This window comes from Acomys russatus, chromosome 4, assembly GCF_903995435.1.
Source record: "Acomys russatus chromosome 4, mAcoRus1.1, whole genome shotgun sequence".
Taxonomy (NCBI): domain Eukaryota; kingdom Metazoa; phylum Chordata; class Mammalia; order Rodentia; family Muridae; genus Acomys; species Acomys russatus.
Genome location: NC_067140.1, coordinates 27,751,069 through 27,777,299, shown reverse-complemented (window position 1 = coordinate 27,777,299; position 26,231 = coordinate 27,751,069). Strand labels below are relative to the sequence as shown.

The 26,231-nt window shown below is 43.2% G+C and overlaps 1 protein-coding gene across 2 annotated transcripts in view; it reads right to left on the bottom strand.

The window, feature by feature from the left end:
* Positions 1-25,759, bottom strand: part of Dnajc5 (DnaJ heat shock protein family (Hsp40) member C5) — a 38,176-nt gene extending 12,417 nt beyond the window's left edge. Inside the window, exon 1 of one of the 2 annotated variants that reach the window (XR_007830506.1) lies at positions 25,596-25,759. The gene's annotated coding sequence lies outside the window, so the exon portion shown is untranslated. The remainder of the gene's footprint in view (positions 1-25,595) is intronic. The other variant, XM_051144031.1, reaches the window with a different exon arrangement.
* Positions 25,760-26,231: the final 472 nt, after the last annotated feature.

Genomic DNA, 26,231 nt, shown 5'->3' with positions numbered 1-26,231 from the left:
TGTGGTGGTGGGTTGGAATGGTCTATAGGATCCACTGTAGTGTGGACGGAGGTGGGGGGGGTGGGGGGCTAGGAGGGGGGGGGGGGGGGGGGAATGCAGCAACTGATGTTCTGCTGCAGCACTGGAGGAAACCCTGAGAACTGGGTCTAGGGTAACCAAGAGTGAGGAAGGCCCACAGGCAGTCTACCTGAGACACTGTTTCTGAGACAGGTTTTTGTTCTTACTACCAGTAAGAAAAGTAACTAATATAGCAGTATTATGGGAATACTGATTTAGAACTAGTTGATCAAAAGCAAAGAAAACAAATAGCTTGAGAGTGTCAGTGCTGGGAACTGAGTCCTTCAACTATGAGACCAAAACTAAATCCATGTAGACATAGAATGAGGTTCCAGGACACCTAGCTGGGGTCTCCTTTCCCCCCCACCCTCCACCTCGCCGCTCTTCTCTCTCTCTCTGGTTTTTCGACAGGGTTTCTCTGTGTAGCCCTGCCTCTTGCCTCCGCTTCTGCCTCCCAAATGCTGGGATTAAGGGCATGTGCCACCACACCTGGCTAGCTGGGGTCTCTGTAAGCACTAACTTGGTGTGTGTCCAACACGTTTGGTTACAGGAGTCGTTGCTACTTGTTGAGTACAGGAGAAACTGGAGCATGTTCTTTTTCATCATTGTTTTCTGTTTTGTTTTGATGACAGGGTCTGACTATGTAATCCTGTCTGTCCTAGAACTTGACATATGGACCAGACAAATCTCACACTCACAGAGATCAGTCTACTTTTAATCTCAAGAATTAAAGATATATGCCAGCATGCCCAGTTTCTAAGTGTTTGGGTTTTTCCCCCTGACATCCTCAGAAAGACTGATCAAGAACAAAGGAGAAGACAAAGCAACTCCAAAGAAGAGCTCATCCCAGGGGGTGGCACGATGCCACTGAGCAACTTCCCGCCATGAGATCAAAAGGGCCAATAAATGGATATCACACTGAAAAATGGAATTGACTGAAATTGACAAAGGCTGAGATTTTTGAAAATCTAAATAAAGCTAGGCAGGTGTCGGTACACACCTTTAATCCTACCACCTAAAAGGCAGAGGCAGACTGATCTCTCAGTTTGAGGCTAGCCTGGTCTACAGAGTGAGTTCCAGGACAACCAAGACTACACAGAGAAGCTCTGTCTCAAGAAACCAAGAAGAAAAAAAAATCACTTTATGTATAAATAAAATTGAATTTATAATGAAAACATTTTCAAAGAATAAGATTATAGTTTAAATAGTTTAACTGGCTTTATTTTCAATTCTAGAATTGAGTAACACTTATTTCTATAAAATGGAAAAAAAGTTCCAAAGATAGTGTAGCCCAGGCTAGTCTTTTGCTTGGAACCATCTTGCTTTAAACCTCTAGAGTACTGGGATTACACACATGTAACACCACCATAGCTGCAGGACAACAGTTTTAAAACAAGAACTCAAAAGAAGCAGAGACAAAGAGAAAGCTGCTTATTTCAAAGTTTCTTTTACGGCAGAAAAAAGGGGACAGAAGCTCAGGAAATGTAGTTATTAGTGGACGGTATGTTTTGTTATTTTACTCCCCTTCACACACACCCCACCACCACCACCGCCCCATTTATTTATTTAATTACTTTACAGCCTGCTCCCAGCCCACTGCCCCCATTCACCTCTCTCCTCCTTCTGAGAAGAGAGGCTCCCAAAGAGGTGCCAACCCATTCTAGAACCTCCAGTAGCAGCAGGACCAAGCTGTTCCCCTCCCACTGAGACCAAACAAGGCAGCTCAGCTAGAGAAAAGGGATCCAAAGGTCAGAGTCAGAGACAGCCACTATTCCCATTGCCAGGGGACCTACATGATGACCAAGCTGCACATCTGCTACATATGTGTAGGGGGTCTAGATCCAGCCCACGCATGCTCTTTGGTGGTTCAGTCTCTGTGAGGCCCCATGAGCCCAGGATAGTTTACTCTGTAGATCTTCTTGTGGTGTCCTTGGCCCCTCCAGCTCCCCTCATCCTTCCTCCTCTTTCTCAAAACTCCCCTAGCTCAGCCTATTGTGTGGATGTGGGTCTCTGCATCTATTTCCATCGGCAGCTAAACTAAGCCGCTCATAAGATAGTTATGCAAGGCTCCTGTCTGCAAGTATAGCAGAGTATCTTCCCTCCTTCCATCTACTTTAGATGTCTATTTTATTCCCTTTCTAAGTGAGATTCAAGCAAGCATCCTCCCTTGGGCCCTCCTTGGCTTCTTGTGCCGTGCACACCTAACACCATTCACTTTTATTTCAGACAGAAGAAAACGCATGCTTGGAGAAATAAATGGTAAGCCCCAGGCTACCAAGGAAGTGGTCGATTCAACCCAGGACTAACGCTATACTGCATGTGTGGGCACTTTCCCCCTCTCCTCACTACTCCCTTTGACAACCCACTGAGGCCAGGGACTTGGCTGTCTTGGACTTGCTTTGTAGACCAGACTGGCCTCCAACTCACAGCGATCTGCCTGCCTCTGCCTCCCCAGTGCTGGGATTACAGGTGTGCACCACCACACCAGGCTTGTTGTATTATATTCCTTTCTCCCTTCCACTGTCACCCACTCGTTTCTTCCTTCTTGTGCTGGGATTGAATTCCTGAACCAAGGTTGCTTAGTATATATAAAATGCATTGGTTTACTAATAAACCAAGCCAAGGAAGCCAGTCTTAGTGAGCATAATTCAAAATAAAACCAGGACAGATAGTACTACACACCCACTAGAAAGGCGTAGCCAGCTACTCATTGTGAAATAACTGGGCTAGTTTAGAGAAATGTGCCAGTTAGCACCATGAGAACATCACAGATGCATCAAACCCAGACCTTCAGACTTGTTCCATATATCTCACCTCCTGCTAAGACATCTTGCTGGCCCTAAATTTGTTTTATATGTAAGTAGGAAGAGACTGTAAGACAAAAATAAAAAGTATGGCATAAAATATGCATGAGCCACTAACAACCAATTATTGCTATTATTATTAACTATTGTGTACCATACAGAATTGTATGTGTTCCATGTTCTTGTGAAAGAAGCACAGTAAGTTTATTTATACCAGCATTACCACAAATACTGTGATACTTGAATGGACACAGATTCCAAGTCATTTTTTACAGGACCACTACCACACAGGTGGGACTTTGGAAGGGTTGATGCTTCTTAAAAATGGGCTATATTTGCTGGTAAAAAGGCAAACAGCATGAATTTCTATGGACGTTGTTGGAAATGTAATGTAAAATGTACAGATGCTTTAAAATAGTTTGGCAGTACCTTAAAATGCAAAGTATGGCTGGGCATGGTAGTACACGCCTTTAATCCCAGAACTCAGGAGGCAGAGGCAGGCGGATTACTGTGAGTTCGAGGCCAGCCTGGTGTATAAAGTAAGTTCAGGACAGCCAAGGCTACACAGAGAAATCCTGTCTTGAAAAACAAAAACAAAACAAAACAAAAAAGTAAACTATGTACTTATCATATGACCAAGCCATTCTACTGCTAGGTATAGTAAGTAACACAAACATGGAAGCACTCGTAACATTGGAAATACATCAATAGCCAAGCAGACAGACAAAACTGGGTTATACCCAGACAATGAACTATGGATACAAATATGGTAAATTTTAAACTGTTATGACAGACGACAACTCTGCTTCCTGGAGACTGGGAAGTAGAAAGAGGGATAAATGCAAAGCAAAGTGGGAAACAGAGTGACTACATACACCATAGGACTTGGCAGTTCTGTGGTACAGTATTTATCTAGACAAGACAATAATTCTACATAAAATCCTATATACAATGCTCATAAGATTACTTTCAACATCTGGAATCAGTACATTTGTAGGGAGGCTAAAGACAGGAAGACCAAAAGTTTGAGACCAACGGTGGGAATGCCATAAGAACCTGTTTCAAAATAAAAGTTAAGTTGGGCATGGTGGTGCCCGGCACTCAGGAGGTAGAAGCAGGCAGATCTCTGAGTTTGAGGCCAGTCAGGACTAGAGAAACCTTGCTCCTTCCACCCCTCAAAAAAGACATGCAAACAAAAACTAAACATTATTCACATCCATCCGTTCATTCATTTACTCACCCACTCCTTTTGCTTTTTGGGACAGGATTTCTCTGTGCAGCTCTAGCAGTCCTGGAATTCCTCTGTTGACCAGGTTGGCCTCAAACTCACAGAGATCCATCTGCCTGCTTTTATCTCCTAAATATTGGGATTAAAGACACATGCTACCAGCCGGGCATGGTGGCGCTTGCAGAGGCAGGTGGAATACTGTGAGTTCGAGACCAGCCTGGTCTACAAAGTGAGTCCAGGACAGTCAAGGCTACACAGAGAAACCCTGTCTCAAAGAGAAAAAAAGAAAGAAAGAAAAACAACAACAAAGAACAAAACCCAGAAAAGACATGTGTTACCATTACCTAGCTTAAATAAATGGCTCACTGGTTAAAGAATGGTTACTACTCTTCCAGAGGACCCAAGTGCAGTTCCCACCATCCATCTGCACACATAGCATATACTTACACAGAGATATGTACAAAAATAATCATTTAAAGAGCTGTGGGTTAGGCTTAACAGTAAACTATAGCCTAGGATTTGTTCAATCTCTAGTACTGCAAAAACAACCAACCAGCTAAAACAAACATCCAACACATGTGGTCCACTCTTATTCAACATTGCCAGCCAGAGCAACTAGACAAGTGAAAGAAAGAGGATTAAATACAAGAGGAGGAATTACCCTGTGTGCAGACATGATTTAAGAACAAAACAATTTAATTTGAGAATATGTTTAGGTCAGAGGACAGCTTTCAAGAACTGGTCCTCTCCTCTTTCCATGTGGATCCTGGGAAGCAAACTCAAGATTGTCAGCAGGCTTGGTGGCAAGTCTCTTAATTACTCTCTGAGCCATCTAACTGGCCTCAACATATTTATTATTGTTGTTGTTACTTATTAGGTTTTTCAAGACAAGGTTTCTCTGTGTAGCCCTGGCTGTCCTGGAATTCTCTCTGTAGATGAAGCCGGCCTTGAACTCATAGAGATCTGCCTGCCTCTGCCTCCTGAGTACTAGAATCAAAGGCCTGAGCCACCACCTCCCAGCTCATAATTTTATATATAGAAAAATAAAAATTACACTAATAAACTGTCAGGAATGATAAACGACATCAGTAAACTTTCAGACACAAAATCTACATTAATGAAAAAAATCAGTAGCACTTTTATACATTAATAACAAACTTGGTAACTTAATAAAAAAATGAAATACAAAGGCTTAGGTTCAATCCCCAGCACCAGGAAAATGCAAACAAACAAACAAAACCCCAGGAATGAATTGAACCAAGAATATAAATTATTCTAAAATGAAAAAGATAAGACAGATAAAAGAAACTAAAGAGGACACATACACAAACATGGACAAATATCTTCAGTTAATTGATCAGAAAAGTTAATGCTTAAAAGTCCGTGTTAACCAACACCAGGCGTGGTGGTGCTCGCCTTTAATCCCAGCACTCTGGAGGCAGAGGCAGGTGGAGTGAGGCAGGTGGCAGAGGCCAGCCTGGTCTACAAAGCGAGTCTAGGACAGCCAAGGCTACACAGGGAAACCCTGTCTTAAAAAACCAAAAAAGTCTGTACTAACCAAAGTGATCTACAGAATCAATGCAATCTCAAAGGCAGTCATCATAGAAGGAAAAAAAGGCAATTCTAAACTCACACAGATCACAGTAGACCCTGAATAGGCAAAGCAATCCTGAACAGAAAGAACAAATCTTCAGGTATCACATTTTCTAACCACAAAACAAACTTTAATCCCACCATTTAGGAGGTAGAGGCAGGAGGATCCATCAGTTCAAGGTCAGCCTGGTCTACAAAGACAAACCTTGTCTCACCAAAACAAATCAAAAACCTAAAAAGGAAACCGAAACAAAACAAAACAAAACCCCACAAAACTAGAGTAACCAAAACAGCAACATACTGGCATATATAAAAATCAACAGAGAACCATGAAACAAATAGAGAGGACAGCAATAAATCTACACATCACACTGATTTTGGCAAAAGAGAAGTCTATTCTGACTCAGCTTCAGGAAGGTGCGACAGAGGCATCCAGTGGCCAGGCACACTGCAGTGGCGCTGCAGAAGGATGCCTGCTGATTCCCACCCAGCCTTCTCCTTTTCATGCAGTCTGAGATCTTGCCTATAGGACGGCGCTGTCTACATTTAGGAATACCTTCCTTCTCTAAATTAAACCCTTCTGCAAACACCCTCAAAATGTGTCCAGAAGTGTGTTTCCACAGTGACTGACTCAACATCCAGAAAGCTGTAAGTGAAGATCAACCAGAGAAATGGCAATCTTCAAAAAACAAAGTGCTAGGAAAACTGGGTATCCACATACAGAAGAATCCCCAAATCCATATTTTCTCACCACATACAAAAATCAACTCAAAACAGATCAGATCTAAATATAAGGCCTATAATTAAGAAGCTACTAGAAGGTCTGGGGAGATGGCTCAATGAATAAAGTGTTTACTGTGCAAACATGAAGACCTGTGTTGAAATCTTCAGCAACTGTATAAAAATTAAGTGTGTGTGTGTGTACACACAGAGATGGACCCTAGTGCCTCACTCAGCAACCCGTCTAGCCAAACTGCAACTCCAATGAGAAATTCATTCTCAAAAAATGAGGTGAAGAAAACAATTGAAGAAGATATCCCAACATCAACTTTGGTCTCCACATTCTTCTGCAAAGAGTGTGCGCATGTACAACTACTGTAGGAAAGCATGTGGTGGTGGGGGCTGGAGAGATGGCTCAGTGCTTAAAAGCACTGTCTGCTCTTTCAGATATGCGGAGCTCAATTCCCAGCAACCACCTGGTGGCTCATAACCATCTAAAATGAGATCTGGTGCCCTCTTCTGGCATGTATATAATAATAATAATAATAATAATAATAATAATAATAATAATAATAATAATAACAACAACAACAATAATGACAACAACAACATCAAAACATCAACAACAACAACAACAACAATAATGACAACAACAACATCAAAACATGCCAGGCAGTAGTGTGCATACCTTTAATCCATCACTGGAGAGGCAGAGGCAGGCAGATCTCTGAATTTGAGGTCAGCCTGGTCCAGAACAGCCAGAGCTACAGAGAAACTCTGTCTTAGAAAAGAAATGAAAAAAGAAAGCATATGAAGATACCCCTTTAGGCAACAATAAACTGTATAGACAGTTTTTTGTTTTGTTTTTGATCAAACACCAAAATCAAAAGCAAAAATAAATGGTCACCTGTGTGGGGGTGCGTGCCTTTGATCCCACCACGGCAGATGCAGCCAGAATCAATGAGATAGACAGTGAATTCCTGGCCAGCCAGGGCTACACAGTGAAATCCTACCTCAAAAACGAACAAAACCCAAACAGATTTTTAGCAAACTAAGCTGTTTGTGCACAGCAAAGGAAACAATCAACTTAATGAAGAGAATATGTACAGAATATAGAAAATATCTGCAAATTATTTAAACAAAGAATATAGGTGGTATGACAGATGCCTTTAATTCTAGCACTTGTAAGGCAGAGGCAAAGCAAGCAGATCTTTCTGAGTTTCAGGCGTGTCTGTTCTATGCTGTGAGTCCCAGGACAGCCAGAGCTATGTTGAGAGAATGTCTCAAAACACCAGCCTGCCACCCAGAGGAAAAAAGGATATCCAGAATAAAAGTCGCCTCTAATCCCAGCACTCAGGAGGCAAAGACAGGTGGATTGCTGTGAGTTCCACTACAAAGTGAGTCCAGGACAGCCAAGGCTACACAGAGAAACCCTGTCTGGAAAAACCAAAAAAAAGAGGAACTCAAGTAACTAAACAGCAAAACTTAAAATTTAAATTGGGCAAATGATCTGAAAAGATTTTTTACTTACATATTTTGAAACAGGGTCTCACTACATAGTCCTGGGTGGCTTCAAATTTGCTGTGTAGGCCCACCTTCTCCTGTTCCCCAAGTACTGGATTAAGGGTACTTCCCAGTATATCTAGTTGAATAGACAGAACCTTGATTTTTAAGCGTGCATATGTGAACGCTTCTGAGTTCATGAATAGTAATTTATAAACATTTATTAACTTACTTTTAAGTAGAAGCCTATAACAATATGTAGATTGTTAGATTGGACTAAGCCTATAACAATACACAGATTGTTAGTGTAAAGTAATTTTATTCTCCTGGCTCAGTTGTTATCTGGGAGACTTACTGCCTCTGCCTGCTAGCTTAGTCCTAGTCCTGGAAGCTTCTAGCCTCTGTATAATCTAACCTAGGCCTGGAATGTTTTCAGCCTCTGAGACTTAATGCTGAATAAGCTGATCCTTACTTGTTCTTTCTGAGCTCTGGCTGGCTGGTTCAACTCAGCTGTTCTGGCTCAAACTCTTCTCCCAGCTGACTTATTTAATCTGACTTCTCTCTTGACCCAGAATTGCTCTGCTTGGCCACAAACTAATTCAGCAATCTGCTCTAATGTTCTGGTTCTTTCTCATTTTCTGGTTCATTTGGTCTTCACCTGAGTGCTCTCTCTGCAACCCATCTCTCTATTACTGTCCTGGCAAAACTGCCTCCTCTCTCTGAAACCCTGCCTCTTAAGTAGCTTCCCTTCCCTTTTATCTCCTCATGAGAGCCGGGTGTATCCTGTTCTGTCTCTGATTCATCACCATCTTTGTCGCTCAATCACTTTCAAGCATGGGTGCTTCCTTCTACAAACTAACTTTACCTTTGGGATTAAAAGTGTGTACCACCACGCCTGGACTTACACTTTTCTGTACTGGATACTTGCTCTATATGAGGCTGTCCTTGAACTCAGATCTCTTTGCCTGTCTTCTGGATTAAAGTCGTGTCTGTAGTCCAGCCGGATCACACAGACCTAGAAGATCTTTGAATGTGATCTCTTGCTAGAACAGCCATGTTCTGAATTAACATTCCTCTACACGTTAGATTGGACTTGAGCTTGTATAGCTGCGCATCTCCTCATCTGGAGATGATGGAGCTTCAGTTATTAGCAGCTCTGGCTCATCACTGTTCTCTATGTAGGTCCTAAATTCTGAGGAAAAAAATTTGAACCTAGAATTCTATTACTGACCAAGTGTGAAACAAAGCCAAGAGTGGGAGAAAAGTATTGTCTTTGTCCCATATGTGCACACCCATAATCCCAGCACTCAGGAGGCAGAGGCAGGAGGATCTCTGTGAGTTTGGGGCTAGCCTGGTCTATACAGTGAGTCCATGACAGCCAAGCTACACAGAGAAACCCTGTCTCAGGAAAAAAAGGAAAACTAAACAACAACAGCAAACCATCGTTTGAGTAAGGCTTTTTAAAACTGAAGCTTGAAGCCCGGAGTGGTGGCGCACGCCTTTAATCCCAGCACTTGGGAGGCAGGCGGATCGCTGTGAGTTCGAGGCCAGCCTGGTCTACAAAAGCGAGTCCAGGACACCCAGGACTGTTACACAGAGAAACTGTCTTGAAAAACCTAAACCACCCCCCTAAAAAACAAACAAACAAACGAAAAGCTCGAAGATTGGCATAGTAGTGCCTGCCTGTGAAACTGGCACTGGAATCAATGCAAAAGGAAGACTATCAGCCTGGGCGGGGCCATAGAGACATTGTCTCCACACAAAACAAAACATCAGTGAGTAAAATAAATGAGAAACAAAGCCTTGTGCTCAGTGAAGCAACCAGAAAATCCAACATTTACATGATTGGAGTCCAACAGAAAATAAGGACAAAAAGACTTGGTTGAAAAATAATGAACCACTATGGAAACAGGCAGGCATGTGGATCTGTGAATTCAAAGGCAGCCTGGTCTACATAGCCCAGGCCAATCAGGGCTACACAAAGGAGAAAGTGCTTGTTTGTTTATTTTTAACTATCTTAAAAAAAAAAAAAGATTTATTTATTGTATATGAGTGCTTTATCTGCAGAAGAAGGCATCAGATCTCATTATAGATGGCTGTGAGCCACCATGTGGTTGCTGGGAATTGAACTCAGGACCTCCGGAAGAGCAGGCGGTACGGTGCCCTTAACCACTGAGGCATTTCACCAGCCCTTGTTTGTTTATTTTTAAGGATGAAGGAAAGGGCTTATTTGGGCTTGGTCCATTTCAGCCAAGTCACAGCAGCAGAAGCTTGAGGCTGTTTCTCACATTACAAGCACAGACAGGAAGCAGAGAGCTGTGCGTGCTGGTGCTCAGCTCACCTCCCCTTTCATAAAGCACAGGGAACGGCACCTCCTACTTTAGAGTTTGCCCCGTTCCCCACTCCCCCATTAACTGAATATGATCTCCTAAGCATACCTAGAAGCTAAATAACCTCTCACAGGTGTTCCTGGAGGCTGGTCCTTAATGTAAATCCCAGACACGTAGCAGCAAACTCACCATCTTATTGCGGTGATGCGGTGCAGCCGTGCTAACCACAGATACATCGACATGCAACAGCTCTGTCATCAGCTCCAGTTATTTTCTGGGCACAGTGTTCCAAACCTTTATAATCCCAGTATGGGGAGGGCATAGGCAGACATATGTGCACGCACTCTAGGCTAGCCAGGGACACAGTGATGCCCTGCTGAAGGAGGAGTGGAAGGGAGGGAGGGAGGGAGCGCAGCACAACCTCAACAGCAGCAACAAAACCAAAGAACTTTTAAATCTTTTTGAATGGATCAATGATGCGCCAACTCCATCCACCCACCACCCCAGCCCTTCCCCCACTCCCAGCTTTTGTTCAAGAAATCCTCTTAGAACAGCAGTTCTTAATCTGTGGATCTCAACTTTTGGGGGGGGGGGATCATATGACTTTTCAACTGGAGTTGCCTAAGACTATCAGAAAACACACATAACAGATTTGATTCATAACTGTAGTAAACTGTTATGTTAAAAATAACAAAGCAAGGATAACCTTTCAAGAATACTTGGGGCTACTTAATTATACGACTTTTGATCATTCTACTTACAGTAAATATTGCCTTTAAAAAGGAAAGAAATCAGCCGGGTGGTGGGGGTGCATTCTTTTAATCCCAGCACTTGGGAGGCAGAGGCAGGTCAGGCCAGCCTGTCTACAAAATGAGTCTAATACAGCCAAGGCTACACAAGTGAAATCCTGTCTCAAAAAAACAAAAACAGGGCTGGAGAGATGGCTCAGCGTTAAGAGCACTGACTACTCTTCCAAAGGACCCAGGTTCAATTTCCAGCACCCACATGGCAGCTCACAACTGTCTGTAACTTCAAGATCTGACACCCTCAAACATACATGCAGGCAAAACACCAATGAGCATAAAATAAAAACTTTTAAAAAAGTAAAACAAAACCAAAAATAATCAAATCATTCTAGAGCCTAAGGTCAAAACTATTGCGTCCCATGGCAGGAGACAGAGGCCAACCTTATTCTGAGCGATAATCCTAAGACCTGGAAGTACACAAAAATGATCCATCTTTCCCTAGAACCTTAAGGTACCTCTCTGCCTTCCCAGAATTTTCCAAGTGAGGTTTTTTTTGAATGAGAGACTCTCTATTTTCCTCATCCTTTACTCAAAATACTCTGAAATTATGAGGCTATCTCCAAACACTTGTAACAAACCTCACAAATTCCTTTCTATTTTTATATACATCATTAAACCAATCTATCTATATCTATATAAATAATTTGAGTATACACATCTGAAGGTCAGAGGACAACTTGTGAAAGTCAGTTCTCACTTTCCAACAGGTGGGTCTTGGTGACCAGACTCAAGTCATCAGATTCGGTGGCATGTGCCTTTGCCTGTTGATGCAAATTACTGGCTCCTGAACAATTATGTTTTTTGTTTTTTCAAGACAAGTGTTTCTCTGTGTAGCCCTGGCTGCTTTGGAACTCAATCTGTAGACCAGCCCTCTGCCTCCAAGGGCTAGGATTAAAGGTGTGACATCATAGCCCAGCAATCATGTTTTAAAAGAATTGTATTGCGCATACAAAGAGGGGTGCAAAACAACTCTCAGGCAAACCCTATGAGTCATGGCCCAGAGTCTCAGGTTACCAAATTTTAAGTACTGACATCTACAGAGCAATAATCAACAGAGAATCTTGGGCAAGTGTGGAGGGGCCTGTAAGCGCTGGGAGATTTCAACATAGATTTGGAGGTGTGGACCTGAAATCCCAATACTGAGAGCTAGAGGGCAGCCTGGGCTACACATAAGATCCTGTATCAAAAGAACACAAAACAAACAAAACCCCCAATTCTCACAGCTTCCCTGATGTACTTCTAACTTCCCCTTGCTTACTTCAAGCTATTCTGTGATCATGGCTGGACATGTGTAGCCCTGAAAGCCACTGCCCAAGCGAGGTTTAAAAGGTTAAAATATGCCAAGAAAGTTACAGATCACAAAGTGAACACATCTTGCTCTGGACAATCTGAAGACACACAAGTCCAGAATCCCCTGCTTCAAATGGTTCTCGTGTCCACATGGATGAGCAGACAAAGGCGCTTGCAACTTGAAAAGATGCTAGCTGAACTTAGCTTAGAGAGATGACTCAGCAGTTAGGAGCACATACCAGGTTCAGTTCCTTGGTACAGAAACCTAATTGTAATAAAAGGCTGCCAATGACCTAGGGAGGGAGGATTACCAAGAAAAGACAGAGAACAGAGCCAAGGACAAACATGTTACTTTTCTGTTATTGTGACAAAAATGCCTAAGAAAAGCAAGTTATGGAAGGAAATTTACTTGATTCACAGTTTAAGAATACGGTCCATCTTTTTTTTTTTAATCATGGTAGTAGGAGCAAGAAACCGCTAGTCACTTTGCATTCATAGTCAGAAAGCAGAGGACAAAAAAGGTTGGTGCTTGGTGCTCAGCTTGCTTTCTTTTTATTCAGACTGGGGCCCTAGCCCATTGAATGGCGCTGGCTCACTCTTAGGTCCTCTCTAGTTAATCAGTATTAACTATCACAGAGAGGAAGAGGGCACAAAGTGTTGATGGAATGTGACAAGGTAATTTCACATAAAGATGCAAAGGAAACAAGCAAGTATCAAACACAGGAAGTGATGGCCATATAGGCACAGAGAGGACTGGCTGTGAACGTGTTTGGTAAGAGTGTAATAGTGAGAGGAGAGGCAAATTCTAATGCTCTGCCTTATGCATATTAGGCCCACATTGTAGAAGAAAAGATTTGCTAAAATTGAAATCACTAAAATGGAAATAAATGATGTTATACCTATTTTTCTGGGGACTCTTAAAGTCTATGCTGTAGTATTTGAAAATTAGCTGCCAATTAGTGTCAGGGAGCCAATAACAGGCAATAATAGCACCTTTCAAGTAACAGTAACAGTGACAGTAACAGTGATGGAGACAGTAACAAGTGGCAGTAACAACAGTGACAGTGACAGTAACAGTTAGCCTTTCTGCCTGGTCACAAAATAACTAAGACCCTACTTGACACACTGAGACAAGGATCATTCCCTAAGGGAATGGGATCTGGGCTATAAAAGAAAAACTGGCAGCATTCATTAATTAACTCATGGCTCTCTACTGATTGTGCACATAAAGTGATTAGCTGCTTCAAGTTCCTGCCACCATGATTTCTGAAAGATGAACTATAAATTCAAATTGTGAGTAAACAAACCCCTCGTCCTTTAAATTGTTTTTGCTTGGATATTTTATCACAGCAACAGGAAACAAAACTAAGATAATCAACATTCAAATTGTTAACTATAAATAACATATACATATAAAATACGTGTGGTGGTATGTACTGTAATCTCAGCACCTGAAAGGATGCTAAGGCCATAGAATCCCAAGTTCAAGGCCAACCTAGGCTACTTAGCAAAACAAACAAAACAAGAAAACCTAACAAACCAAAACTTCTATTAGAACAGCGTAGACCACTACATCTATTTAAACATTCTTGGACATGTTCAGAGCAGTGCAAATGCTATCTTTACCTTATTCATTTTGGGATGTTGTCAACTGAATGATCCATTCACCCTGAAAATGGTCTAGTTCCCACTACATAATGGACTTAATGTGCCAAAACAGAGCAGATCTCAAAACATTCTGAAGCTTAAGACTCATAATGCCTACCTCATAATCACACAATACTAGAGATGACACTCAGAGTGTTTTCATGGAATACATTCTGAGATGTAACGGATAGAAGTGGCATCAGTTCTGCCCTTACATCCTAGAGTGAGGGCGCTCCGCGGCTGGTCAGCATACTCCACCTGAGGACTATCTTCAAAGAAGCAAATAAACACGCAGAGGGACTGACTGACTCCCTGCAAGTGACCAAACCCAGCATAGAACCCAGAATAGGAGTAACTACAAACTGAAAGCCACACCAAATGTAAAAGGGTGAAGTATTACAACACACCAAACTCCAAACAGACTCGTTGAAATTGAGATGTACAGTTTAGGGTCAGGAGTGGGGTCTCAAGATGTCGCAAGTGGACATTTCTCAAACCCCTAGCCCCAGAGCACTGACTAGCCAAGGGAAAGAGCTCACCAAAACCACTATCAAGTAAGTGGGGTCATGAGTGAGTTCCCTCTCTAATGGAACAACACAAGTTTGTGTTTTGAGCTCAACAGGTTTGTTTAAGTGATTGTTTACTGAACTCCATCCAAGATTAGATAGCACAAAACTAGAGGCCTCAAGTATATGCCTTTTCAGAAGGGATTTCTGCATTGTTGAGCTTGGGGACCCATATGTATAATCTTAATACTTGGGAGGCTGAGGCAGGATGATTGAGAGCTACAGACCAACCTTGGCTACACAGTAAGATCCTGTCTAACCCCTCCCGTTCCAATACATAGACTGCGCTGCGTCTCTAGGTTTTCCAGGATGGTGATGGAGATGTAAAGTTGAGGCTGAGGGAAACCTGCACAAACACAAGTTCTCAGGCACAACTAAACAAACTAGAAAGATGCGTATTTGCCTCTACTTTAAAAACATTTATTTATAATGTATACAATGTTATATCTGCATGTACAACTGCACACCAGAAAAGGGCACCAGAACTCATTACAGATGGTTGTGAGCCACTATGTGGTTGCTGGAAACTGAACTGGAAGAGCAGCCAGTGCTCTTAATCACTGAGCCATCTTTCCAGTCCTGCTTTTTTTTTTTTTTTTTAAACTGTACAGCCTAGCAAATATGTTCTGTCCACACTGAAAAACTGTACTACAAGAAAACACCTGCTTCCAGGAGTAGGGATGCCTACCTAGATTTGCCAAACTACTGACTGCTGATGTTACCATTTATAATGGCTGCCTTCTTCGTAGTCACTGGAAACTGAGTTCCTTAAAGGGTAAAAGGGTAAGATTTCTAATAGATCCAACAGTAATCAGAGAAATGATGAGGGAAACTCAAATATAAAAAGATTAAGACATACTTTTAGAAGCTGGGCATGGTGGCGCACACCTTTGATCCCAGCACTTGGGAGGCAGAGGCAGGTGGATCTCTGAGTTCAAGGTCAGACTGGTCTACAGAGTCCAGGATAGCCAAGATAACACAAAGAATCCTGTCTTGAAAAACAAACAAACAAAGAAAAAGACACACTTTTGGTAATGAGAAGAGAGTACAAGAATATATTGTTTAAAGAAAAAGTAATTTTTGGGCTAGAGAGATGATGGCTCAACAGATAAGAACTCTTGTTCTTCCAGAAGACCCAAGTTCGATCGATTCCTAGCACCCACAAGGCAGATCCCAAGTGCCAATAGTTATAACTCTAGGTGACCTGATGCCCTCTTCTGGCGTCTGAAGGCACCAAGCACACTACAGTACAGGTAAAACACACATACACATGAAATAAAATTTATCTAAAGAAAAGTAGTTTTGTCCCAAAATACACTGACAGTTTTAAACTGAAAAGGGAAAACGAATATAAAACCAAACAACAAGTGGGCACAGTGGCACATGCCTGTAAGCCCAGCACTCAGGAAGGCAGAAGGTAGGCAGGTCACACACTCGTCTACAAAGTGAGTTCAGAACAGCCAGGGCTACACAGAGAAACCCTGTCTTGGTTGTGGTGGGGATTAGAAAATAATTGTTTATGAGTTTCCCACAAAATTCAGTAATCTCAGAGGTTAGGAGCATGTACTGCTCTTGCAGAGAACCCTGATTCAGTTTCTAGCACCCATACGGCAGCCACAACCATCAGTAACTCCAGTTCAAGGTGATCCAACACCCTGACACAGAGTGTACATACATGCATACAGGCAAAACACTGAAACACATAAAATTAAATCTAAATTAATTTTACAATTAGGCAATTTTAAGAATTTAAGAATTTACTTCCAGGGTCTGTAATGACCCCAATCATTGGTTGTTAAGTGAAAATGACTATTGCTCAGTGACTTGTGATGTGCTTTATATGTCTTAAATTCTTGTTATTTTTTGATGAATTTCCCAAAATGTTTCTCTATCTAAGCCTTGTTATATAGTCCAAGCTGGTCTCAAACACTGATATCTTCCACCTCAGCCTCCCGTATGGTGGGGCTGTGGGCATGTGCCACATATCCAGCCTCAAAAACACATTTAAATTAAGTCTTTTTATTGCTCTCCAACTAACTTTTGAATTCCCCAGGTGGATCCAAAGAATATTTCAAAGATACTTCTTATTTAAAAAATCAAAAACAAACAATTATATAGGACATGGTGGTACACACTCTGTCATGGTCTGAATAGGTACCGCCCCCCCCACTCATGTTTGGATGCTTGGCCATAGGGAGTGGCACTATTAGGAGGTGTGGCCTTAGTGGAGTAGGCGTGGCTTTGTTGGAGGAAGTGTGTCACTGTGGAGGCAGGGCTTTGAGGTCTTATATGCTAAAGCTACGTCCACTGCGTACTTCTGCTTGATGCCTGCAGATCAAGATATAGAACTCTGAGGTCTGTTCCCAGCACCGTATCGGCCTGTATGCTGCCAGCACTAGGGCAGAGGGGGATCGTTCTCTGAGTTCTAAGCCTTCCTGGTCTATGTAAATTCTACACAGAGAAACTGTCCTCAAAACAAAACAAACAAACAAAAAACCAACTAAACAGTAAGAAAAAGACACTAGCGAGTGATTATTTGTATTACTGTTATTAGTGTGCTTCTGACATAGAGAATTAACAAAATACAGCAATGCTGGTATAGTATTATCCTTTCATAATCCCAGCTATCTGAAATGTTGTGTGATATAGAAATAACATTTTCTTGTCCACTATATCAGATATTTAACTGTGCCATTTTAATTAAACCTTGACATCTACTGACAGTTGCTTACCACAGTACTTTTTTGAACTATAAAAAAGGTAGAAACTCCATGTTTTTTATTTTGAAAATGTACCAGTGGAGGGCTGGAGAGATGGCTCAGAGGTTAAATGCACCGACTGCTCTTCCTGAGGTCCTGAGTTCAATTCCCAACAACCACATGGTGGGCCACGACCATCTATAATGTGATCTGATGCCCTCTTCTGGCCTGCAGGTGTACATGAAAACAGCACTGTATACATAATAATAAATAAATAAATCTTAAAAAAAAAAAAAAAACAAAAAAAAACAAAAAGAAAACGTACCAGTGGAGAGCTGACTGCAAGTCATGCAGGGAGCTCACAGATGCTGCTTTCCTGAGTTGTTACTCAGGGTAGGGTAGGCTTCCCAGTGACGTAGCTGCCTTTGAGTTACCAATGATTCTCATGTTCTTTGAGGAAGGAGGAGGATCAGCTTAAAGTGTCTGAGAGAAAATGGCCTTTTCACCTCAGAGGTTGCTTTGTCATGATAGGAGGCTGAAAACTTGACTAATACCTTGCTACTGGTTAGCAAGCAATGCCAACACATCAAGCAAGAAGAATCAAGAGAAGAGACAGACTTCATAAAGCACATTTGGAGCCAGCTTCACATTTGCACTTGTAATTTACATAATAAATGCCCTCCAGCAGAGGCAGGAGGAGGATTTCAAGTAATTTATAATGTTTTCTTCACTCAGGTTCACAATCCAGCCCAGGCTGGCTTTGAACTCATAACCCTTGTGCTTCAGCCTCCCAAATCTTTACAGGAGTGTTGCCGCTTAGGCTGGCTATATAACCTAGTGATCTAATTTAGATTTAGAGGAAGGAGAAAAGGAATGTCTTATTTGCAGACAAAAAAAACCCCAACCAAACAAAAAAAACCTCATTCAGGATGATATGATTTAAAAACAAAAATATACCAATGGACAGGACAAGACTTTCCATGACTTGGCCAGGCATGCCTACTGGAAGTGGAGGCAGGAGGATGGTTTCACAGTCTTTCTCAGGCTACATAGCAAGTTTAAAAGCAGCTAGATCCTGTCTCAAAAAGTATAAAGAAAAATACAAAAAAGGAAGAAAACTTTTTGGTGAGTAACTGCTTGAAAATTGCTATGAAAAAAAAAAAAAAATGCTAAAAAGGGCCTGGAAAGATGGCTTAGCATGGGCTAACAACTGAGATGTAATTTGAATAAATTAATAATAAAAAAAGGAAAAAAAAAAGATGGCTCAGCAGTCAAGAGCACTGGCTGCTCTTTTAAAGGACAGTGATTTGATTTCCAACACCCACATGGTGGCTCACAGCTGTATGTAACCCCAGCTCCAGTCAACCCAGCACCCCTTTGCGGTCCTCCACTGACACCAGGCACACAAAGCAGTGCTCAGATATACAAACAAACAAAACACCCCAAACCATAACATAATAAATTAGAATTACCAAAATGGTCATAATACAATAAACCACAAGTGCTGGGCTGGAGAGATGGTTCAGAGGTTAAGCACACTGACTGCTGTTCCAGAGGTCCTGAGTTCAATTCCCAGCAACCATATGGTGGCTCACAACCATCTATGATCTGATGCCCTCTTCTGGCCTGAAGGTACACATGCAGACAGAACGTTGTATACAAAATAAATAAATAAATTTTAAAAAAACCACAAGTGGGCTGGTGAGATGGCTCAGAGGTTAAGAGCACTGTCTGTTCTTCCAGAGGTTCTGAGTCCAATTCCCGGCAACGACATGGTGGCTTGCAAACATCTATAATGTGATCTGATGCCCTCTTCTGGTCTGCAGGTGTACATGCAAGCAGAGCACTGTATACATAATAATAAATCTTAAAAAAAAAAAAAAGTGATACATTTCTGACACTTGCTAGATAGTTTAAACACTAACAGAGATTTCTCCCAATGCAGCCTACAGCACATGCCTTCTGGTTCTACAGAGAGTTTTCTCTTGCAGAGAGGGCAAAGCTGTAAGACTAGCTAAAAGGTTGTAAGAAAACATGTTTCCCAAATGCGGTATACTTGAACAAACCTCAGGGTACTTGTTAGGTTGGACAAAAGACAAAAGAGTTATTTTGTTAGGCATTGCAAACACAGTAGCAACATTGGACAAAACTAAGGGGGAAGACACATGTATCAGGGGGGAATAAAAGCTGGTGATGCATGTAAAAACATAAGATTTACAGTCTAACAGAATTTGTCAGAGAAAAATTACAATAAAATGGACTCCAAGTAATAAGAGAGAATATGGGTAGGCCAACAGCACCTCCTCCTGCCCGCACCCTCCACCTCGCCTTCACTTACAAGTGTGCACCGAGGAGCCTGCAGTCTTAGACCTCTAGGCTTGTGACTTAGAACCTGCCCCTTAAGGCTGACTCAGATAAACAGCAGCACGAGGCATCTGAATTCCAACCTATTTAATGAAAAAGAGCAGCCATCTAAAGGTAGATTTCTCTAAGAAAATGGCCACACTTCTTTCCCAAGACAGCCTGAATGGGACACAGCTGATACTGTCACCCAGCAAACCCTCATCCCAATCCTCTGACTCACCAGGACTATAAGCTTATAGCTAATAGGCAAGCATTCCTCAGAACACATAAAAAGACTCTGCATATTTCATCTTGTAAAACACCATGGGGGTATGTGTATAATTAATGTTTAGCAATTAAACTGACAATATAAAATTACAACTCATGATAGTGGGTTAGGTTCACTTACACAGACTCAGGGGCTATTCACTGAGAATTCATAGTATCTCACAAAATCTCAAAATATTAGTTGGGTTTAAAATATTTAGAAATAAATGATAAAAGTTCTCTGCCACAAACTAATTTTCACTTGTGGAAAAAAACATTTTTGGAATGAAATAAGTCAGTGCATAAAGTCAGTGGAGTGGAAAGTTCATGGAAGAACTTCCAGTGATTTCCCCCAAATCTAGTGTCTTTCTTTTGTTGTTTTTGTTTGTTTGTTTTGAGACACGGTTTCTCTGTCCAACGCTGTATAGCTCTGGCTGTCCTAGAACCTGCTTTGTAGACCAGACTGGCCTCAAACTCAAAAAGATCCAAGTGCCTCTGCTGGGACTAAAGGCACTTTATCACACCCACTGTATTTTTTCTTTAAAAAATGAGATCTTTGTTTCTGTAATTTTGATATAAAATATCAATGTTTGTGAAACTCAAAATTTGAAGCGATTCTTATTTGTAAAAACCTATACCAAAGGCTAGGATGACTCAATGGGTAAAAGCATTTGCTCTGTAAGCATCAAGTCGTATTTGACTCCCCAGGGTCCACTTAAAAAGTCAGGTAAGGTTTTGTGTACCTATAGCCCTAGCACTGAGAAAACGTCAAGCAGATCCTATACACTTACCAGCCAGACAGCTTGAGGGACATTCTGGGTCATTGAGAGGCCCTGACTCAAGGTGATAAGTAAGATCCACAGAGGACGATACCTAATATTCTGTTATTTTTTTAAAAAATTTAAGAGATTTATTTATGTGTTTTATGTACATGAGTGCTCTGTCTTCAAGCATACCAGAAGAGGACATCAGATTCCATTTCAGATGGTCAGATGAGCCACCATATGGCTGCTGGGAACTGAACTCAGGATGTCTGCAAGAGCAGCTACTGCCCTTTTTTTAGGGGGGGGGGGCATTCACAGGGTCTCTCTGTGTAGCCTTGGCTGCCCTGGACTTGCTTTGTAGACCAGACTGGCCTCGAACTCACAGCGATCTGCCTGTCTCTGCCTCCCAACAGATATTGCTCCTTCTGTTCTAGTCTGTATACGCACAGCAGAGTACATATACTCACGCACACAAGTGCATGCACCACACCCACACACCTACACTGCACAGCACAAATTAAAAAACAAACCAAACCAAAAACAAATCCCAAACCATATCTATCATGGTGGTTTGAATAGGTATGGCCCCCACAGACTCACGTATTTGAATGCTTTGGGGGTGGCACTATTATTAGGACGTGTGGCCTTGTTGGACAAAGTGTCACTGTGGGGGCAAGCTTTGAGGTCTCTTATGCTCAACCTAAGAGCAGTGTGACACAGTCTTTCCTTGGTGCCTGCTGATCAAGATGCAGAACTCCAAAGCTCTGTTCCCAGCACCAAGTCACCATATTGGCCTGCATGCTGCTATGTTTCATGCCAAGACTAGACTAGACTAGACCTCTGAAACTGTAAGCCAGCCCCTATCTAATGTTTTCCTTTATAAAAGTTGTGTGGTCAGCTGGGCGGTGGTGACGCACACCTTTAATCCCAGAGGCAGAGGCAGACCGACTGCTGGGAGTTCAAGGGCAGCTTGGTCTAGAGTCCAGGACAGTCAAACCTACACAGAGAAACCCTGTCTTGAAAAAAACAAAAAAAGTTGTGTGGTCATGGTGTCTCCTCAACAAAACCATAACTAGCACACCTATTAAATATCATGTACTGAGTGGCTGGAGAGATGGTTCAATGGTTAAGGGCACTGTCTGCTCTTCCAGTTGTCCTGAGTTCAATTCCCAGTAATCACATGGTGGCTCACAACCATCTGAAATAAAATCTGGTGCCCTCTTCTGGCCCACATGGTATACATACTAAGTAAATTTTTTTTTTTTTCTTTTTTCTTTTTTAAAGACTTATTTATTATTATGTGTACAGTGTTGTGCTTGCATGTACACCTGCAGGCCAGAAGAGGGCATCAGATCATATTGTAGATGGTTGTGAGCCACCATGTGGTTGCTGGGAATTGAACTCCGGACCTCTGGAAGAGCAGCCAATGCTCTTAACCTCTGAGCCATCTCTCCAGCCCCCAATAAATCTTTTTTAAAAAAAGAATTCATTTAAAATCTATCATGTATTGAGAATGAAGGACACAAACTTTCATTAATAAATGTGCTCAAGTTAATGCAAAATGTCAGGAGGAGCGAAATCCACACTAAAGGTTGTTGGGTAATCCAATCCTTAAGTCTTCCCATTTAGTTGCCAGTTAAAAGATTAGCTGCTAATCCATCATCAGAGGCAGGCCTGGCACAGCAGCCCAGGCTCCAAGATTAAGAATGTTACAGGAGTTGGTTTTTCACAAAATAAGGCTATAACCACGTTTAGCGTCTTTGTCACTCCTATTTAGGAACCTAACAGTAAAAGACCCTGGTTCTGTGACAGACAGGTAAAATGGGGACAACTGGTGTAAGCTTTAGCTTTGCCCTCTTTCAGGAAGGAGAGTCCAGCAGCTTCTGCTGATGCGCAGGCAAGGGCAGGACAACCAAACAACGCAGATTCTGTAGTACAGAAACGCAAGCCTCACCTTAGGAGTGCAGCTCTTACTTCTCTGAGGTGTAGAGCTTAAATCCATGGCTTGGCACATGTGCTAAACAACCACTCTCCTCCGATCTTCACCTTCAGCCCCAAGTACGACATTTTTATTTATTCATTTACTTATTTACTTTTTATTTGTTGGGAGAGGGTTTGGGATAGGGTTTCTCTGTGTAGCCTTGGATGTCCCTGGACTCGCCTGCCTCTGCCTCCCAGAGTGCTGGGATCACAGGTGTACACCACCGTGCCTAGCTCAAGCACACTTTAAAATCCTTAATATACTGTACCTGGGAACCTGCAGCAGCAGCAGCCGCAGCACGCTAGCCGTCCTCATATGCGGGCTGATGCGGGTGCTGCCTCTGCATGCCAACAGCTCCTAACCAGGAGTTTATTCCACACTAGAGAATAGCCGCTTTCACCGCGGTTACAGTTTGTTCACAGCTTTACACACTTTAAATCCCACACTTCATGCTTGCTTCACTCTCTGATTCAGAAACAAACTTCTAAGATAAAACCCCACTTTATCTCACTGCATTTTAATTATCTATTCAACAAAAACCTGTGAGCACCATGCACCTAGGCCCTAAAGACACAACTTTGGCAGATTATCGGATACTGCAAGCTCTAAGTGGTCAACAAATCAGGCTTGGAAGCCTTGTGTTCAATTGACAGTCTAAAACAGGCTGTCAGGGTAGAGCTACAACTGTGCCCAGCAGCATTACTCTTTCCAAAATGCGCTTATGCAAAAGCGCGCAGAACTGTGCAGATGCACCCAACACGGAATCACACACCAACAGAATTGTTCCCAAGAATACAGAGAAATTAAGCTGGTGAGAAGTTTCAGCTGTTCAGAACACTGGCTGCTCTTCCATAGGTCCTGAGTTCAAGTCCCAGCAACCACACTGTGGCTCCCAACAATTTATAAAGGGATTAGATGCCCTCTTCTGGGATGTAGTATACACGAAGACAAAGCATCCCTACATTTAAAAAGGAAACTAAAAAAGAAAGAATACAGAGAAATCTAGACAGTCTTCTGAGCTTAGATGGGCAGGAGGCAAAGGCCTTAGAAAGAACTTTAGAGTCCTTCAGTCAGTCACAAAGAAGTCTCTACTGGGTTGTCATAGCGCACACAGTGAAAGTGAGCTTCCTTCCAGCAAAGGGCATCAGGAACTGCGCGCTATTACTCAAGGTGTGGTGTGGTAAAGCCTGTGGTTCCAGCCCTTAACCAGGCTGAAGCAGGAGGATCACAAGGTTCGGGCTAGCCTGAGCTACACAGCAATATCCTGTTCACAATAAATGAAGCTCAGATGACTTCATCTCTCTGTCACCTCTAGTCCTAACACATAGCCAAAAGCAAATTTTCTAAGATGCTTTTTTTTTTTTTTTTTTTTGAACTAGCAGCCTACCTGGTGGTATATTTTCAAGACAGAGAAACCCTATCTTGAAACACAACAAAAGTTGCAAAGAGATTTACAGGGAAGTCCTAAGCCCCTTTCTAATACCCTCTTAACTGGCTGCTCTTTTTTCAGAATGGGCAGGGGGAAGGCAAGGACCCTGTCCTGGAGGATACAAGGTTTCCTGTACACCTACCTACCTCCCAGGAACCAGGAAGGGCTCACTACTCACTGACTTCCTGGTGAGAAGGCAATAGCCCAGCCGCTACAAGCTCATTTCCATCCAGTGTATAAATATTACTATGTGACTTCTAAAAAAAAAAAAACCCCATGACTAGAAAACTGTTAAGTCCGTTAATATATGAAGTAAGAGTCAACGGCTTGCTGTGTGAAGCAAGGAGGGGTTAGAGAAATGGGAAGTTCAGAGCTGAACAGTAGGAAAGCAAGTAGATACAGTAAACCAAATAATGGAATAGTAGAAACAAACACTATCTCACAGAACAGGAAAGGGCGAGTTTGTTCAGGAAAGAATCAAGGATCAAGCACTTAAATTTGTTAAGAGACTAGCGAGGAGGCTGCTGGGGCAAGGAGAGTGTGAGGCAGGAAGCTACACACTCCGAGGACAGGCCACCCCTTTCCAGAATGCTCTGTGTTCACAGCCCACACTGGCTTGGAGTCCACACAGACAGGGCCAGCCTAGGTGTGAAAACACTGGTAAAGGTAACAGAATCATAACAAATTAGGACACAAACTGTCCAGAAACGTTGTAAGTCTTGGCTTTTAATGTCACCCAATAGATTACTCTTTCCTTAAGGGAAGCAAATAAATGAACAAAATTATCCTACCATTAGAGTTTTGCCGTGACAGTAGATAGGTCAATATAATTCTTTTTTATATTAAGTAGTGTTTTGTTTTCTTAAACAGGCAAATCACTAGCAATTCAGACACACTGCCTATAAGGAATGAATGACCAGCTGCGTGTCCAACAAACAGCGACCCACTTTACCTAAAGTCCAACCTGAAAACAAAAATAAAGCTACCTTTCGCATTTTTTTCTTTTCAGAAGACGCACTTAATGCATTCGGAGAAATCATCTCCTAGACACAACGAAAACCAAGTTTTTAATCCAGGCATGAAACACAAGTTGGAGCCTGAACCGATGAGTCCCTAATAGGCTCCCTAAACAACCCGACACAAAAGCGCCTCTTAAAACGTCGTTGTGGCCCATACAAAAAATAGGGTTTTTTATACGTCAAATGCCTTCGGAATTTCCAACTGTAAGACAATTTTCAGCGCCCAGCCTCGGAGCCTTCCCTGGCCTCTACCTACACCAGAGTTCCTGCGTCCCGGGAGCCGCGGAGGCGGCCGCTCGTGCGGACCCGGCTTGGCCCGGAAAGCCTCGTCCCCGAGCCGCCCCGCCGTGCGCAAGGTCGAGCAGGGCCTAGCGGCGCCCGGCCCGGCCCGGCTCGCCGCCCCGCGGAGGGTCGCCGCCATTTCTGGCTGCGGGCAGCGCTCCCGTCGTTCTGCGGCGCCCTCGCTCCGCTCCCCTCCCCTTCGCCGGCTCTCGCGGCCCGAACCCCGCGGCCCCACCTAGTTCGAAGGCCGCCGGAGAGCGAGCTCACCTGTCGGCACGCCCGCCCGCCCGTCCACCGGTTGGTTCCGCAGCTCCGCTTCCCGTACCGCGGCGCTGCAGGGCAGCGGGCCGTCCTACCGCTCGGCCTGAGGATCCCGGGCGGCAACAGCGGCGGCAGCAGAGGCAGAGGACGGCGGAAGCAATCCCGGCGGCGGCCAGAACGCGCACGCTCGCGCACGGGCACGCGCGCCCCCGGAAGGACGTGTGCTCCAGCGGGTCAGGGCGGCTGCGCAGGCGCCCGGGGCGCCGCACGAAACCCCGCCCCCAGCAACACGAGGCTCCGCCCCCAGGTGCCCTGCAACGCGGAGGCTCCGGTGGGGCTCCGTCCGCGCAGGGCGGTGCCGCAGCGTGTGAACCCGGGAAGGGTTACTACCTGGGGCGGAGCCTGCAGATCTAAGGCGGCAGCCACAATCGCCCAGCGATCGACATAAGGCGCGGGCGTGAGGGTCCCGTCGTCGCCTCCGGGCCGGGGAAGCAGGCAAGTAGCACTCAACTGAGTAAATGAGCTTTTGTCTTGCAGTCGGGTTTGTTCAGTGCTTCGCGTGAGCCTCACAAATGTATTACTCCTTACCAAAAAACTAGAGAGACCGCGCAGAGAGGGAGATCTTCATCTTCGTCTCAAGCC